The following is a 12,309-nucleotide window of genomic DNA, read 5'->3' as shown; positions in this document are numbered from 1 at the left end:
AAGAAAGAATTGACGTCACCATGCCTGGGCGGCATCTATGCAGGTCCTGAGGCGACAAACATGACGCCGACACAGAGCCAACCAAAGCCACCTACCGACGTGCTGGGTACTGCTAATGAAAATATTCGGAATCCAGACTGAAGCCTGGGGGAAATTCTAAGGTAAAGAATTTACAACTAGAAATCTCTATCAGATATGGATATATCACATTTTCAGGTACTATTGTTGGTCAGAATCAAGTGGCTCCTGAACCAGGCGTTGTGCCAAAACGCGCGTAGAGATATCGAACAAAGGCCACAGAAAGATTATTTACTAATTGTTCTGATTTTTGATTAGTAAATTATATGAAGCTATTTTGATATTGTTTATCATTTATGTACTCTGCTAATAGATGATGGGGTGTGCCTGATCGAATAAGTGAGGATTAGATAGTATTAGACCATTGTTTTATGATCGTCATGTGGAACATTTCTGTTTCACAATGGTTTTAAATATTGTTGTCACTATAAAATAATGAATTGAAATTAAATAGTAAAAAGTATTCTTGTTGACATACCTTTCATGTAATAATTTCCTGTGCCCTTTGCCATAGCTATATATATATATATATATTCAATTGCTAAATGTTTAGGTGAAGTAAGTTGTGAGTTGTCTAGGATTGTTTGTACACTATTGCAAGCTCTTTGCGCCACCACAATGCACATTCTCTTGCACCCCTATGACATCTTTGGGATGAAGGCTTGAACCGCCCGTGCACAGACCGAGAGTGGGCTGCCATATTCGAGGGACCAACCTTCATCCCTCAATATACTCACTTCCGCCTCATCCAATATTAAATAATTCACAGAGCTTACCTGACCCCGGCCAAAATAAACAGATATTTCACGCGAACTGATGCTCACTGTGCTAGATGTTGTTTAGTTAAACGCTGACTTCCGTCACCTTTTGTGGGTTTACCCACTCCTCGCCACTTACTGGCATAAGTAGTAGGGAGAAATGCATCGTGGGTTTATTCTGCAGAACGAAGGTGCAAAGGGTCCCCTCCCACTTTATTGACCTTCGGTTATTGACGGCCAAACGCTTAATCACAGTAGGTGGGAGCTATCAGTATCCCCACCCCCACAATAGCATGGACTCGCTTACTACTGACTTGGGCATAGGCTGAAAGCACTGCATTATGTAGGGAGGATACCCTGAGATTACGCAAAATCCCAATTGCTGCCAATTGGGGCGCCATAATATAAGACTTCCAAAATGACTGACATAGAGGCGCTGAACACTCAGCTGCCACAGATGAGGTAGAAACACTAGCCATGGCGCCACAGAATCATATATAGCTGATGTGCACAGAAGGCTAGGTGCTAGGCTGCCCCTTTTGATTAACCTAGGTTTAGGAAGCTACCCGAGAGACAGCATGAAAGACACCTGTTACATTCTGGCCTTTTATTGGCTCTGTATTTTCCTTTAATTCATTTCCCCAGCCTGGAACATGGAATGCTGTACCTGCGTTGTATGTTTGTGGTTCCATGTTCCAGGGTGGACAGTTAAATAGACTTCAAGGATTTTGTTTCGTGCTGTTCCTCCTTTTTATTTCTGCAATAAATCAACTACTGGTTTTGTATAAGTTTTGCTGCAATTATTTAACAAAATTGGCGACGAATGGAAGAAGACTCTACTTACCACATTTCAAGAGGCACAGGTCAGTTAGAGTTTTCCGAACCCAATTTCATCTGCAGACGAGGAGCCTTTTGAAGCGAGTTGCCTGTGTCACACGCTCTACTCGTTCGACGAAGTCCCGCTCTTCTACGATGTTATGACAAGATTTTATTGAATTTTAACAATTTCCTGCTGTTTTCCCGATTGCGAGGACGACATCACCTTGCCAACGGGGTTGCTCGGACACCACTTGTGACGCTCTTCATCTCGACACCCTATTGGCTGCATCACACGTCATCACGCAGTCGGCCATTTTAAGCAGGAACACAAAGGAATTAGTACGGGTGTTCCCTCGTAGCAGCAGGTATATTTCACGTCGGGAAAATCGTCGAGCAAGAACGGTTGCGGATCGACGAATTCTTCAAGCAAGAAGAATTGCAGAAACAGATACGTCACACTAGGGTAAAATTTGGCTCTTTTACAGCGTTGCCTTCCATTTATGCATTTAAACAAAGCGTTTCTCTTCCGGGAAACATTACGATTGGCAGATGAGCAAGAGATGGTACAGTTATTTACTGAAGTAAGTCTTGATTAATAACAGCGCTGACTTCACTACTGCTGCAGAACATATTCGTTTTAAACAGAGAGCTTCATATTATGCAGTTTCACATGCTTGGTGTTAGCGCAGAAGAATTTACTACAATCTAAGATCATCTTTAATTTAATGCATTAAGCACATTCTCTTCGTGAAGGTTTAGCTTTAACATACTGTGACTGGTTTATTGCGGTCTTCATTCGTGAAGGTTTCGCTTTAACATACTGTGACTGATTTATTGCGGTCTTCAACTACTAATTGTACTACGTGACAACACCTAACTGTATAGTTTGTCTTACAGTAACAAACTATACCCCGATATGTGCTGTATTCATGGTTTTAGGTACACTGCATAGCTAAGTAACGTCTTACATGTATATGGGAATGTAAGCACTCTAAGTACATTTTAAGAATTCATTTATGTTAATCATCATTTGATGTAGCATATATTTTTAAAAGTATTGTAGTATTTATACTGTGTCAACAATATATCTTGTAAAGAATATTAATCTCTTCTTTTCGGTAACAGGCACTCCTGGATTATCAATATCTTATGGAGACATGGGTAGACTGATATTATTATTGGCAGTTGAGTTATAGTTATTATAATTGTTACAATGCAATTTGATCCACTCTCTAAATTCTTACAGTCAAAAGGAGAGCCACCTATTCCGTGGACAAGATGGAAGGAGGAGTTTTTTTACGTTTCTTAAAGCCATTGATGGTGAACGTATGTCAGCTGAAAGGAAAACAAATATTTTCCTCCATTCACTAGGTTCAGAAGGTCAACTTGTGTACAGAACTCTTCCTCCAGTTAGATCTGGTGGTGCCTATAATGTTTACGATGAAGCTGTTCTACGCATAGAAGGTAGGTTCAAACCTACCACTAGTGTAGCACTCAACAGATTCAAATTTTACACCAGAGCCCAGGATGAAAATGAGAGCTTCGATGAATTTCTTACAGCCCTGCGTGCATTGTCTCTACATTGTAATTTTGGGTTGATGATGGACGAAATGATCAGGGATCAAATAATTGTTCATGTCAAGAGTAAGAAGGTTCAAGAGCAGTGGTGGATTTTGGCTGATCCCAGTTTGGAATTGGCCATTAGTACAGCAAAGGCTTTAGAACAATCTGATAAATGGATTAAATCTCTTAACAAGGATACCAAGGCTAGTACATCTAGTGAAGTTAGTGTGGTTAGTCCTAATACGTCGAAACCTGTTTCTAGTTACAAAAGTAACAACATATCTAAACAGTTCTATTGCTACAGATGTGGTAACCCTGATCATATTGCGTCTTTTCCACATTGTCCTGCGATGGGGAAGGAATGCAATAAGTGTGGACGTACAGGACATTTTTCAAAAACGTGTAAAAATGCACCTAAATTCAGCGCAACAAAAAATCCTCAATTCTCCTCATCTAGTCTTAATAAAGGTAAAGTTTCTTATTTTTCCCACAATAGCTCAGTACAGGACCAGGCTCAAGGTAGCATAGAGTCTGGCATTGTGGTTTCCATTCAAAAAAATCTTGAGACTTCTGAGATTGACACTATCCCTTCGCCCAAGTGTATTGTTTACATTATAGAAAGAGAGTTAGAACTTATGGCGGATTCTGGTTCCCCTTGGACCATAATGACAATGGATTATTGCACTAAATGCCTAGGAGAGTTAGTTGATTGTGATTCCCTTTGCAAACCAGATATTATTGCGTTCAATTGACTTTATTGGGTTCAAGGTTGTACCTATTAAATTTAAAGGCAATTCTGCTGTCATCAAATTATATATAGCTCTCAAAGGTGTAAATGTTTTAGGTTGGCGTGACCAAGCTAAATTAGGTATTGTTTTGAATCCTAGAAACAAAGAAGCAGTTTCTGTACTTGCGCTATCAATATCTGGAACAGAGATTACAGATTTATATCCTCCAAGTATTCTCAGAAGAATTAGGCAAACTTTAAGGTTTTAGCCATATAATTAAAGTCAAGTCAAATGCTGTTCCGGTAAAACAAAAGCTAAGGGGTGTTCCTATTAGTGTTAGAGCAGAACTGAAAGATATTTTAGACTCTATGGTCAAAGATGATATCATTGAAGAGATTGAGTCATCTGAATAGGTTTCTCCCATCGTTTTGGCATGTAAACCTGACAATAGTATTCGGCTGTGTATTGATTTGAGAGCATTAAATGCCAATTTAATTACTGATTGTCATCCTCTTCCCAATATCAATGAAATGATATGTATGTTAGATGGTGCTTGTATTTTCTCTACCCTTGACCTTCGGTCTGCTTATCACCAAATTGAACTCACCAGTGATTCCAAACATTTCACGGCATTTATCACACCCCATGGATTGTTTCAGTTTAAGAGAATGCCTTTTGGCTTAGCTTCAGCAGCATCTGTGTTTCAGAGAGCAATGTATCATATTTTCAAGGATGTTAACATGTTTGTTAAGTGTTTCCAAGATGACATTCTCATCTTTTCAAAAAATGTGGATGAACATTTGCACCACTTAAAAGAGGTATGTTCCAGATTATCTATATCAGGTTTAACACTTAAAGCTTCTAAATGTAAATTTTTTTTCAAATCAGTTGAATATCTAGGACATACCCTTTCTGGTGAAGGTGTTGTACCAAAAAAAGCATTAGTTGATGCGATTATAAATGCTCCAGCACCTGACAATAAGGAAAAACTTCTTTCTTTTGCTGGTTTGTGCGAATATTACAGCAAGTTTATACAGAACATTGCTACTAAAATGGAGCCTCTGAGAGAGTTAACTAGAAAATCTTATGAATTTATTTGGTCTGATGTACAAGAGATAGCATTTAGGGAAATCAAAAGAGAGATTGTCAATGCACCCACTCTTAAATCCTTTTGTCTTAATAAGAAGTGCATCATCACGGTGGATGCCAGTCTTTATGGACTGGGTGGTGTTCTTAGCCAATGTTCTGGGAGAGATGAATGGTGTGTAGCTTTTGCGTCCAGAACTCTTTCTGCAACAGAAAGGAGATATGCGGTAATTGAGAGGGAATTACTAGCATGTATCTGGGCTATTGAACATTTTCGTAATTACATATGGGGAAGTAGATTCATGCTCAGGACCGATCACAAGCCTCTTGTGGGAATTCTATCCCCTGGAGGTGGTTGGAATTCCACTGCCCATATAGCCCGCCTCACTTCTCGTTTACAAGAATATGACTTTGAAGTGATATATGTTCCGGGCAGGAGCAATGTCACTGCTGATTTCCTCTCTAGATTACCATGCTCTGGGGAATGTGTCTCCACAGTTACACAAGATGTGGATATCATTACTACTGTAAACGATTTTGTTTCCAATGAATTTACGAAACTGTCTGAAAGTGAGTGGTCAAGGGAAATGAATGATGATGCTTTGTGTCAACAGATTTTTTAGTACATAAGAAAAGGTTGGCCCAAGGAAAGACTGGTTGCCGCTGAAATTGCTCCGTTTTGTCATATATCTTCTGAAATTGAAGAAGATGGTGGCTTACTTTTCAAAGGGGGTAAAATAATTCCTCCTGTTAAGATGCAAAGAAAGATTTTGTCACTTTCTCATCAAGGACATTTGGATATGTCATCAATGAAACGACTCATTAGAGCAAATTTTTGGTGGCCTGGACTTGACAAAATGGTAGAAAAAACAGTCAGGGAATGTCCAGAATGTATTAGTAGTGACAAAATGATCCAGCTTTCTTCTGCTCCTCTAAATCCTGTCACTTGGCCTACTCATCCTTGGCAGAAGGTGGCTTTTGATATATCTGGTCCTTTCAAACATTTGCCTTTGAATGCACGTTTTGCTTTGGTCATAGTCGATTACCATTCTAAGTGGCCTGAGGTCAAGTTTGTAGCAAGTGCTTCATCTCAAGTAATTATCACTTTTTTCAAAGAAGTTTTTGCCCGTGAAGGTGCTCCTGAAGTGATAGTAACTGATAATGGAGTTCAACTCATTTCACAAGAAATGAAAGATTTTCTTCTAGTATGTGGTATTAAACACTACACCACATCACTTTATGAACCAAGAGAAAACGGTCAAGTAGAACCTTTTAATCGTGTTCTTAAGGACAGCATTCAGTCAGCTAATGGATCTTCTGAACCATGGATGGACATAGTGAGGAGAAAGTTATGGATGTATCGCATCACTCCACATTCTGTAACTGGTGGAAGCCCCTTTAGATTATTGAAAGGGAGAGAACCTTCTTCTGATATATGTCCATGGTGGATAAAGAAAATCAATTCTAATAATGAAACTCCTGACATTAAGATGGTTGCTAAACGTGTGGAAGAAAAACAAAACAAAATGAAATTGGCATTTGACTCTAAAATGAAAGTTAAAACTCATGATTTTGTTGTGGGAGAATGGGTAAGAATCAAAAAACCTGTTTTTTTGGTAAAAGGTTATTCCAAATTTTATCAGCCTATTAAGATTGTGAAAGTGTGTAAGAATAGCGTTATTACCCAAGATGGTAGAGTCTGGAATCTGAGAAGAGTTGCTAAATGTAAAGCTTTAAACAATGATGATTCAACTTTCTTACGCAGTTCAGAGAATGTTTCCTCTGATACTTTTGTATCTACACCTTCTGTAGCTTCAAGAGTAAAAAAACAATGCTCGTCCTAAAATATTACCTGGTAGATATTTAAATTGATTGTTTGGTTTTATTTTGTTTTGTGTTAGAGGTGAGATGTGTTACATTCTGGCCTTTTATTGGCTCTGTATTTTCCCCAGCCTGGAACATGGAACGCTGTACCTGCGTTGTATGTTTGTGGTTCCATGTTCCAGGGTGGACAGTTAAACAGACTTCAAGGATTTTGTTTCGTGCTGTGCCTCCTTTTTATTTCTTCAATAAATCAACTACTGGTTTTGTATAAGTTTTGCTGCAATTATTTAACAACACCACACTTTGACTGTGTGTAAGGAGGAAGCTAGGGGCGGACAGGAATGATCTAAGTTGTGCATAGTTAGAAAACCTAGTTCACACTCTCCTTACCCATTACCACACTTCGCTATTACCTATAATCCCCATTACCAGATCTCCTCAATGGCAATACATGATTTACTTTTCGAGCTGACAACATTGCAGTCCCTACTATGGATCCCGGTGTCCTGTGACCCGGGGCCAAACAAGAAATGTGATTGAGACTGCTCAAGCCTACTATGTATTATACTACCCCATCAAAGACCTCACTTTGTCTCGTCTGTAGCACTATTAAATGCTCTTTTACATGTATTATTGAAATTTGTATGACAAATATTACTGCAGTAATGTCGACCCATACGTTGTACCTACATTTTATCTTATGCCAATAAAAACTAATAAAAAGATTTAAACAAAAAATGCATTAGAGGTGTTCAAAACCATTACCACAGCATGTTTGTTTGGTGTGCTTGGTCAATTGGTCAATTGAAGGTTTCTTACAGCAAATGTTCCTGAGTAATGATATAAGAACTGTAACAAAAGCAGTGCATTTTATTATGCACCCTCCTTACCCGTTTAATTGTGATCATCTACTTAAAATGGTCGATTTCTAGTGGAAATCATGAACAATCAAAATTTGATTTGTAAAACTGAACTGTGAGTGATATCAAGCTCTAGTTTCTCCTAATCACACATTTCATGATATCCTCCTTCCTCTTGGATGGTACCGATAGGCCAGACATGGGGTGCGGTTAATGTGTGTGGTCAGTGGGAGCCACCAAACAGTCCAGCTTCACAAAATACTGCAGTCAAGTAGAAAAGGTCTCGGGGGCTGTGTCCTTCCTCAAGGAAATCACTAGGGCAGAGGTTGGCTTACTGAATAAGTATTTGCCTTTCTAATATATGTAGTAGAGAAGTGGTGAGACATCAATGTCTTCTTGGTCTCATATTCCAACAATCTGGTCTCCTCTGCCTCCATTTGCGTGGCCAGTCAAAATTCAGAGAATACCCTGCCCTAGATGAATGTAAAATACATTAAAATTGAAGGGTGAAGATGCCATGGAGAATGGATCAAGGCATCCTTAGGCAGATAAATGAACCCCTTGGCTTGGCATCTTATCTGTGGGTGCAATCCCCCATATTGTACCGCCTCATCCACATTGTCATCAAGTGGGAAGACGGTGTACTCTTCATACTCCTGATAACTATAGCCTTCTTGGAAGGAGTTGTTCGGATACTCATCAGATGCAACAGCCATCAGGGAGAGTTGACCAATCTGACCCTATTGTGGTCAGACGTCTCAAAGTCCAGCTTTTTGTGTTAGTTGAGAACCAGTCATTCTGTGTCTTAGGAATGTGTCGGCATTTCCCACGTGATAGATGCTTCTCCTACTCACTCTCATTTCTATCGTTTAGCCCTCTCACCATAATCACTACGACTGATGCAAATTTTCAGTTCAACATCAATTTTGAGACCAAGGTCAGGCAGAGCTCTGGTGAGGTGAACGTCAAAAAGAATGATGTTGAAGGTGTCATTGTTTAGGCCTTCAACACTGGAAACAGCATTGAAAGAGGCTTGTTAGCACAGTTATTCTGGTTGGTGTCACAGTCTGCATCAAGGGTCTCGATTATGAGGAGCATGGTGGTTTGGAACTACGATGTTAATAGGCTCAACAGCTGCAGGATTGGTTGGAGAAGATGAAGGGCTTCTGTGATCAGAGTAGTCCTACTAGGAAAAAACAGGTGGAATCAGAAATACGCTAGGGCTATGGAAATGCTCTGGTCTGAAAGACTTAGTATCCCACCACTGGTGGGCCTTGAGATCAGGAGCTTTTGATGAGGGAACTGTTTTTGAGGCCACTTTCAGCTTTCTACTAGAGTTTTCCAATTCGTGTTCTGATTCAAAGTACATTACCCGTAATGAACTTGTCCTTGGGTAAAATTTACAAACATGCCACGTTCATTGATGTCATGATCAGGATACAAGTACACAAAGGCCTGGTTGTGGGTCACTTTCAGAAATAATATTCAGGTTACCCTGTGTAAACAAACACGTTATTTACCATCAGTAGAGCTATTTCTGGTGGAAGCTATCTTACAGCAGATTCCTCACCTTGGAATGTCCCCCCAAGTACCAGATTGGATCTGAGATTTTGAACAGCAATGCTCCAGCACACTGCTGGGTGGCATTATGTGGCTCTATGCTGGCTCCATACAGCCCTTGAATTGAGGGAGCATCCATATGCGCTGGATCAGTTTCTGGTGTTTTCCCTTTGACAATTGTTGGTAACAGTGTGCTGAAGGCTAACTTGGGATCTTTTTCAGATAGTACACAGAGACCACTCCAGAGAACTGGGAGGCAGAAGGGTAGTGAGGAATCTGCAGTTAGAGTACCCACCAGAAAGATTACTGGAGTTAAGTAACTTGTTCTTCTGATGGATACTTCTAATCACAGATTTCTCACCTTAGTATAGATACCAAGTCAGTACTTCCCAAAGGAAGAGGGTTTGTGAAATAGGTTCAAGTCCAAAATGTCCTGCAGGACCAAGCAGATACAGTGACCTTCCAACTGGACTTTGATGTCAAGGAAGTATTGCTGTATGAACATATTCACTGACCCCAATTTTGCAGCCTGGTAGACTTCAAGGAGAGGCCCTTCACATGCCAGCAAAGTAGATGCAATCTTAGCCTTGACGGAATGACCTTTAGGAACTCCTAGAGCCTGTTTCTTGGCCAGTGCACAGCAGATCATAATGCAGAGGATAATCAACTACAACAAGATCATCTTTCACACCGCCTTCACTTTCTTTCATGTAGAGAGTCCCACAAAAAGCGGATCATCCACTCAATAGTCCTTGGACCAATCAATGTTAAGGCCCCACTGAGGCATCGCAAACAGTGTGGAAGGACATCTTTCTAATCTTACGAACCTAGTTAAAAGAGGTGATTTGAACATGGATGGTTGGTCTGTCAAAAGAAGAAAGGACGAAGTGGCAGAAAAGCAACCTTTTCTAGTGTCCAGTGCAAGGCCTTGCTGGGCTAAAGACAAAACAAATAAAAGGACACCTGACAGCCTCGCCTGTAATATATGTATGTCAGGAACAGCACCAGGTCGCATATTTGTCCCAACAGCCAGCATAAATAGATTTATAGATTATTTGAAGGAGCATCTGGCAGCGAGCATGAAATCCATCGCTTCAGATGACAAATCAAATAGAGCAAATTGCTGCCACCCAATCTCCACGCATTGAGGTGTAGATCGTATAGATTTGAGTGAAGGTCCCTGCCCAATTCTGTGACTGGAAGTCCTCCTGAAGTGGCAGACTGATCGGAGGATGGAAGCTAATTCACAGGTGTCCAGGTACCACACTAGCATTCCAAAGCAAAGTCCGCCTTGTCACTCAAGAGGCAGGATCCATTAAAGGGCATGTCTATTAACTAAGCCTGCATATCCTGGAGAACCCACCTCAACCAAGCATGCTGAAAAAGAACAACACAAGCACTAACTGTTCTGCCAATGAAATCCTTAGTATCCAAACCTGCATTGGAAAAATACTTACCTGCATCTTGCAAATCATATATCGTATGGGCCAAGAAGGTCTTGAGATCCTTCCGGACTGCCAGCAAGATCTCATCAACCATGTCCTAAACAGCATGGGTGTAACAACCCAACAGCTAGACTGCGCTGAGAGACTGCAATGGCAAACTGGCTGTGCCAAAGGCATCAATTCTCTAAAATTCCGTATCCTGAGGAGTTGTGGGAAATGAATTGTAATTCACCTAGTTGACGCTTGCACAATTACGCTCTCTGGGATGCTTGCTGACAAAATTTGGGTCAGCAGGGGCTTGTCTATAACGTCTGGCCACCTGCCTGTTGCCAGGTAGGAATAAAGTTTTGTACATTTGTCAAAGATTACCTCTTCCACTCCGAGGTGATGAAACAAAAATTCATACAGAGAGGGTACCCAAACAGGCTTGTTAGGGACGCTCTTAAAAGAGCACGATATTACAATCGTGATGCTTTATTCACCCCAAAGGAAAAGGGAAAGACTGAAAAATTGGTATGTGTCATCAAACATTCATCCATCAATCATAAAATCCGACAAATTGCCAATTCACAGTGGCATCTACTCAACCTGGATGATCAGACACCCAGAATTCCTAAGCCCCTTTTTGCGTTTCGGAGAAACAAGAACCTGAAAAATCTGTTGGTAAGGGCCAAATTGCCAGAACAAAACATCGCGGTACAGAGATCCATCACAGGGAATGCTCCTGTCCGGGGACATCATAAATGTGGAGGATGCCAGGCATGCCCCAATACTATTGAAGGTGACATCATCACAATCAATAATCGTACGATTAGTTTGGGCGAAATGACAAACTGCAAAACATCCAATTGTGTATATGTAATTTTATGCCCCTGCAATATCCCCTATGTGGGAGAGACTGCTAGGGAATGTAAGATCCGCATAGGGGAACACAAGTCCAACATTAGGCGCAAGAACCTGTCAGCCCCATTGGTGACTCACTGGATGGATGCTAAACATACTGAGAAGGATGTGCGCTGGACTATACTAGAAAAAATCCGGACACTGAAAGGGACTGACAACAACATCATCCGTAAAAAACGGGACGTTTTTTGGATTTTCTTCTTGAACTCTAAAACAAAGGGGTTAAATGAGGATCTACCATGGGCTAACGCGATTATATAAAAAAATATATATTTCGTGTTTTGCCAGTGTTTCCCTAACCTGTGGACGTCAGGTATTCGATTTGACTATGACTATCCTTTTTCCTCTCTTTACATTCCTATGCCTATTCCAAGCAGACTTTATGGGAAACCTCTCTGTTTTTTGCTTGTCGCATTAATATTTTTCTCTTATTTCTATAGCATTTAACATGTATATTTATACATTTGAGCCGTTCCCGATGTTTGAACACTGTGAATCATTTTCCTAATTTAGATAACTTCAGTCTATCCTACCCGATCCACTGCCACCTTTTCCAACTCACCACTGTGACGTCCGTAGCTAGTTACACAAGCAGTATTTAAACAGCTGAATTCTCTCTGGCTGTTTGTTCCCAAGGTTCTTTGCATCAGGGAAAGACTAGTTGGAAGAAGAGGTGTTTCTCCAT

General features: G+C 40.5%; 1 protein-coding gene and 1 long non-coding RNA gene across 4 annotated transcripts in view; one reads left to right on the top strand and one right to left on the bottom strand.

Moving 5' to 3' along the window:
• MTCL2 (microtubule crosslinking factor 2) overlaps positions 1-12,309 on the bottom strand; it is a 1,546,820-nt gene that overhangs the window by 226,264 nt on the left and 1,308,247 nt on the right. The window lies entirely within an intron of this gene.
• LOC146811947 (uncharacterized) overlaps positions 1-12,309 on the top strand; it is a 74,029-nt gene that overhangs the window by 41,874 nt on the left and 19,846 nt on the right. The window lies entirely within an intron of this gene.

The sequence above is a fragment of the Triturus cristatus genome, chromosome 7 (genome assembly GCF_964204655.1).
Source record: "Triturus cristatus chromosome 7, aTriCri1.1, whole genome shotgun sequence".
Classification (NCBI taxonomy): domain Eukaryota; kingdom Metazoa; phylum Chordata; class Amphibia; order Caudata; family Salamandridae; genus Triturus; species Triturus cristatus.
Note: the sequence above shows the minus strand (reverse complement) of the source record. Positions and strands in the feature narration are given on the sequence as shown.